Source organism: Piliocolobus tephrosceles, chromosome 12 (assembly GCF_002776525.5).
Source record: "Piliocolobus tephrosceles isolate RC106 chromosome 12, ASM277652v3, whole genome shotgun sequence".
Lineage (NCBI taxonomy): Eukaryota > Metazoa > Chordata > Mammalia > Primates > Cercopithecidae > Piliocolobus > Piliocolobus tephrosceles.
This window is the reverse complement of record NC_045445.1, coordinates 107,649,840-107,656,116: the sequence shown is the minus strand read 5'-3', so window position 1 is coordinate 107,656,116 and position 6,277 is coordinate 107,649,840. Positions and strand designations below refer to the sequence as shown.

The 6,277-nt window shown below is 51.6% G+C and overlaps 1 pseudogene; it reads left to right on the top strand.

The window, feature by feature from the left end:
- LOC111536297 overlaps positions 1–901 on the top strand; it is a 1,449-nt pseudogene extending 548 nt beyond the window's left edge.
- The last annotated feature ends 5,376 nt before the right edge of the window (positions 902–6,277 follow it).

The following is a 6,277-nucleotide window of genomic DNA, read 5'->3' as shown; positions in this document are numbered from 1 at the left end:
GATCATCGAGGACCTGAGGGCTCAGATCTTCACAAATACTGTGGACAATGCCCGCATCGTTCTGCAGATTGACAATGCCCGTCTTGCTGCTGATGACTTTAGAGTCAAGTATGAGACAGAGCTGGCCATGCGCCAGTCTGTGGAGAATGACATCCATGGGCTCTGCAAGGTCATTGATGACACCAATGTCACTTGACTGCAGCTGGAGACAGAGATCGAGGCTCTCAAGGAGGAGCTGCTCTTCATGAAGTAGAACCACGAAGAGGAAGTAAAAGGCCTCCAAGCCCAGATTGCCAGCTCTGGGCTGACCGTGGAGGTAGATGTCCCCAAATCTCAGGACCTCGCCAAGATCATGGCAGACATCCAGGCCCAATATGACGAGCTGGCTCGGAAGAACCGAGAGGAGTTAGACAAGTACTGGTCTCAGCAGATTGAGGAGAGCACCACAGTGGTCACCACACAGTCCGCCGAGGTTGGAGCTGCTGAGACGACGCTCACAGAGCTGAGACATACAGTCCAGTCCTTGGAGATCGACCTGGATTCCATGAGAAATCTGCAGGCCAGCTTGGAGAGCAGCCTGAGGGAGGTGGAGGCCCGCTACGCCCTACAGATGGAGCAGCTCAATGGGATCCTGCTGCACCTGGAGTCAGAGCTGGCACAGACCGGGGCAGAGGGACAGCGACAGGCCCAGGAGTATGAGGCCCTGCTAAACATCAAGGTCAAGCTGGAAGCTGAGATTGCCACCTACCGCCGCCTGCTGGAAGATGGCGAGGAATTCAATCTTGGTGATGCCTTGGACAGCAGCAACTCCATGCAAACCATCCAAAAGACCACCACCCGCCGGATAGTGGATGGCAAAGTGGTGTCTGAGACGAACGACACCAAAGTTCTGAGGCATTAAGCCAGCAGAAGCAGGGTACCCTTTGGGGAGCAGGAGGCCAATAAAAAGTTCAGAGTTCATTGGATGTCAGAAAAAAAAAAAAAAAGAATGAAGCTGAGTTGCCCCAGACCACACTCTTCTGAGCGCTCCCTTGGGCTCCAGAGCCTCCCCTTGCTCATTCCCTAGCCCACATCAGTTCTCTCAAAGTGCCGTCTTATCCAGAGAGCGCTGCGGAGTACAGGCCTCATCTTTACAGAATCAACAAAAGCCTATGTTTTGGGCTTAGGGCTTTCCATTCCTTCCCTGGGCAACCTCTGAAACAGAGCTGTCACGTGGGGCTAGGACAAGAAATAAAGGACAGCAAACACGAGTCCTCCAAACCGACAACAGCCAACCCCAGTGGTGGTCCCTTAAAATCCATCCTCCAGATGGCTAAGGACCATGCGTAGGAGGAGGGCCCCTCTTGCATAAGGAATCTGAGGATTCCAGATCCCTGACTTGATGGAGGAGGTGGAGGGAGAAAAGAGGGGCCTGAACCATACGTAGGGAAAGCTCTGTCTCTGCTGCCTGCGGGGTGCCTACCCTGTCCCAGACCCACCCCGGGGAGAGGGGAGTGTGGGGGCAGGAGGGCGGCCACACAAAGCAGCCAGAGACATTTGCTGGGCTGGGCTGGATTGGGCTGGGAAGAGTTGGGTGGGTCCCACCCCGAGGCCTGTCATCGGGAAATCTTTACACTCACAGATGGGCAAGTTCTGTTAGCACATTGTTGCTGTTCTGGAAAAACAGAGGGTTCATTAGGGAGAGAGGGTGGAGTTGGGAGTTTAAAAAAGAAGACAGCGACCAGGCATGGTGGCTCACGCCTGTAATCCCAACACTTAGGGAGGCTGAGGCAGGCAGACTACTTGAGGTCAGGAGTTCAAGACCAGCCTGGCCAACATGGTGAAACCCCATCTGTACTAAAAATACAAAAATTACCCAGGCGTGATGGCGCATGCCTGTAGGCCCAGCTACTCGGGAGGCTGAGGCAGAAGAATCACTTGAACCCGGGAGGTGGAAGTTGAAGTGAACTGAGATTGCACCACTGCACTCCAGCCTGGGGGACAGAGTGAGACCCTGTCTCTAAATAAATAAATAAATAAGCCAGAGATTTTGATGGATGCCAGCAGAACACCTTTCTTCTTCTACGGAAGCGGTAGCCATGAGGCTGGTTCCGCCCCTCAGAGTGTTTTCCATGCTTCCCCAAATCCCTCCTTTCAACTCTGACCTTGTTTGGGCTCCCTCAGAAGCAGCCTCTGAGAGCTAAATTTGAGCAGAACTGGTTTACTTGGGAGGAAACGGAGTGGAGTGGAGGAGGTGAGATGGGGAGAAGGATGCCACACAAGGGGCTTCTCAAGAAAGTCACTCTGCTGTGGGCCACTGGGGCTTAATCCCTCCTGGGGGCGAGGGAGCTGAGGTGACTATCTTCTAGCTCCTGTCTCATCTGTCTGGGGACTCCTCCGAGAGCCTACAGGCCTCAAGCAAGCCCTCAGCGGTCACCCAAGCACACATGGAAACAGTGAGCACAGGGGACATCTGTGCAGAGCCATGCCTGCGCCTGCTGCAAGTCCTCTTGCTTCAAACCTGTCTCTCAGTTCTTGATTCACACATGATCAGCTGAGCATTCACTTGGGACAACTGCAAGACCACAAACTGGGCAAAAGTAACCATAATGCCCCAGATGTCGTCTAAGCTGTGGAAAAGGAATGGGAGCCATCAATCTGCCTTGGAGAATAGCGAAAACAGCCTTGGAGACAGCCAGATTGCTCCCTCCTCTGTGTAACTAACAGATAAGACTCCTCTCTCTGTTGGGTGTGGTGGCTCACACCTGTAATCCCAGCACTTTGGGAGGCTGAGGCAGGTAGATCACTTGAGGTCAGGAGTTCGAGACCAGCCTGGCCAACATGCTGAAACCCCATCTCTACTAAAAATACAAAAATTAGCTGGGCGTGGTGGTGCTCGCTTGAACCTGGGAGGTGGAGGTTGCAGTGAGCCTAGATTGCGCCACTGCGTTCCAGCCTGGGCAACAGAGCAACACTCTATCTCAAAAAATAAATAAATAAATAAATATTCCTCTCTTCCCTGTGCCTGGCCTGGAGATGGGATGGCCAGGCCACAAGCTGCCCCTTGCTGTCTTTTACTCTTCCCGCCTCCCTGCTCAGCCCCTGATTGTCCTAGGGCAGGAGAGTGGGCTTGGCTTTCCTCCAGCCTTCTTTTTGGCAGGCCCCAGACCTCACCTAGCTTTGCTAAGCCTCCACATTTTGTTGAGTTGAGCCCGGCTGTCACTGTTGTGGCCAAGCCTTGCCACGAGAGGTGAGGTTTGTTTTTGTTTTCCGTTGCCACGGCTCCTTCTCTCCCAGGAGCGGGAGGTGCTGGGGAAGCTGTAATTTGCTAAACAGGCATTAATCTTCGCATCAATCCCGAGAGGCGGGTAGCACTGCTCAGTCAAAACACACAGTGTGATTAGATGATGCTGACAGGACAATGTGCAGGGATTTGCACCTCTCAGGCCAAGCCCTGGCTTCCCCAGGGCAGAACTTGCTGATCTTGACCTTGCCCCTGGGCTGTGGCCCACAGAGAATGTTCTCTTTGCCGAAGGGCAGAAGAGCCGGGCAGACAGCGTCCACTGCTCTCCAGGCCACCTCAGTCTCTCTCCAGCCCTCCCATCTTCAACAGATCTAGAGAAAGTGGCACAGCCTGAGAGGAAGACAGACCTGGATTTGAATCTTGCTATCACATGTTTGCATTTAACAAATATTCATAAGTGCCCTATTCTGTCCTGGTACTTTTAGGTTCTGGGGATATAGTGATAAATGTCAGGGTTTTATGAGAGTCAATTAATAACATTACTTTCTCTCCTTCTCTGAGCAATCAAGTAATAGATATGGAAGTCCAAAAGATGGGGCTCAAAATGAACGTCCTTTGTTGCAGAAAAGGCTATATTGGCAGATGTGGCTTGAGATCTGTCACAACAATTGTCTTGCTAACACTCACTCCAGAGTTGATCTAACCCATTCAGCTATAGGCAGGAGTGAAGACCACAGGGAGCTGAGACGTTGTGCTTTTCTGGACAGGCTTCCTCCCAAAGGGGACCTAGAAAAGGTTGAGTTTCTTGGGCCTGGATTCTTTTCCCCAACTCATCAATCAGATAAGTTACTTTCTTTGCTTGGGTCCGTCCAAAATAGCTCCTGAGAGGAGTATGTGAGTAGAAGTGGAGTGTTTGGGAGGGACCTCAGGAAACACGGGGAGAGCCTATAGGGGTAGGCAGTCAATTAAGGAAACGTATTGAGCAAGGTTCCACTGTGGGCAGCGGGAGCTCAATCCTGCAGGCACCTCTAGGAGACGCCAAGGACCTCGCACCTAGAGTTATCCCATTCAAGGAGTGCAGGAGCCAGCTGGTTATCTCCCAACCCCCTTCAGCCCTTGATTGAGGACTGCTCCTGGGGGACAGTCATCCCTCCACTAGCCTAACCCAGGGAGGGCGGAGCAGGCTCCAGAGGCCAAAGAAAGCCCTCAAGCCAAGAGCCACAGAGCCTGGCATGCAATAGATGCTCAGGAAAGGATAATTCTCACTCATCCTTCATTCTGCAGGCAGGTACAAGTGACCCCAGGATTTGCCCACCCTACCACCCTTAGGGGGTAAGGGTGGAGAGAGTGATATTAATGGCAGTAGCGATGCTGACACGTGAGCTTCCCCAACCTCCAACCAATGGTGACAGCAAAGATGAGGACAGGAAGGAAAAAGGTGAGGTGATTGGAAGGAAAGAACCTCTGCTTGTGACTGAGGGGGAACGAGAGACACTAAATGACTCTCAGGGATGCCACACCCCAGATTTCACCTCTAGCTCCTAGGCCTTGAGGTGTCTGACCATGGCCCAAAATAGATCTTCCCTTGACATTGTAGACATCATAGATGGGCACACATGCATACACACAAGTATACACAAATGCAGACACATGAACATCCATGTTCACACACAACACTCTCACACAGGTATGCGTAGAAATACATCTGCACATGACACACGCAAATTACTCACATCCACACATACACAGCATGCTGGCATGCATATGCACACTCACACACATCCTCACACAAACATGAACACACATGCTCTCCCACGCATGCTTTCATGCTTTCTTCTGTTGGCTCCTGGGATCCAACCAGGTACATAGTGCCTTAAAGGGCAGTCCTGGGGATGTGACCTCTTCAACAGGAATCAGGCCTTTGTTCATATGAGGGTTTGTACCCTCCCTTCTACTCGCGCCTCTTGCCCTCGTCACCCACCCACCCCAAGCCAAGAACTAATCAGGAGATAGTCCCTCCATGATTTTGGCTCTTTCTCCCACAATCATGAGCACAGCTTAGGATGTGATAAGGTTTGGTTGTGTCCCCACCCATATCTTGTCTTGATTTGTAGCTCCCATAATTCCCATGTGTTGTGGAAGGGACCTAGTGGGAGATAATTGAATCATGGGAGCAGTTTCCCCCATATTGCTCTCATTGTAGTGAATAAATGTCACGAGATCTGTTGATGTTATAAGGGGTTGCCCTTTTCGCTTGGCTGTCTCATTCTCTCTCTTGCCTGCCGCCATGTAAGATGTTCCTTGTGCCTTCCACTATGATTGTGAGGCCTCACCAGCCACGTGGAACTGTGAATTTATTAAACCTTTTTTTCTTTATAAATTACCTCGTCTTGGGTATGTCTTTATTAGCAGTGTGAAAACAGACTAATACAGGATGCTTCCCAAGTGAGGGCCTGGAACATAACCTAGGGGCCCAGCAGTTGGGGCAGCCCTCTTCCCTGGCTCAGGTGCTCTCCCTGTGCGAGGGAGAGGTGAGAACAAGACTCACAGCCAGGCGTCTCCTGGGCAGGGCTGGTGCTCCAGGCTCCAGGCCAATTCTTACCAACCAGGTCTGCACTTCTCTTAGGAAAATAAGAGGTAAATGTGTCTGCCTGGGGCACTACCCCAAACCTGTTACTAGACCATGGTTGTGGCCTTAACACAGGCAAATGGTGCAGGGCCTCCGAACATAGCCCGCCTCATCCAATGGGCCGGTCAGCCTTGCTCAGAAAGGACCTGCAGCCCCTTGTTGCCAATTTGGCTTCAGTCAAGAAATGGGCATTCTGAGGGATGGCAATTCTGCTGGCAGCCAAGGGCCAAAGGGAGAGGGACAGAGCCTGGTCATAAAGAGAGAGGGAATCAAAGGAACTGTGGCTTTTAGGACCACAGATGCTGGTGTCTCATCTTTTATTTATTTATTTATTTATTTATTTATTTATCAAGACAGAGTTTCGCTCTTTCACCCATGCTGGAGTAAAGTGGCACGATCGTGGCTCGCTGCAACCTCTGCCTCCC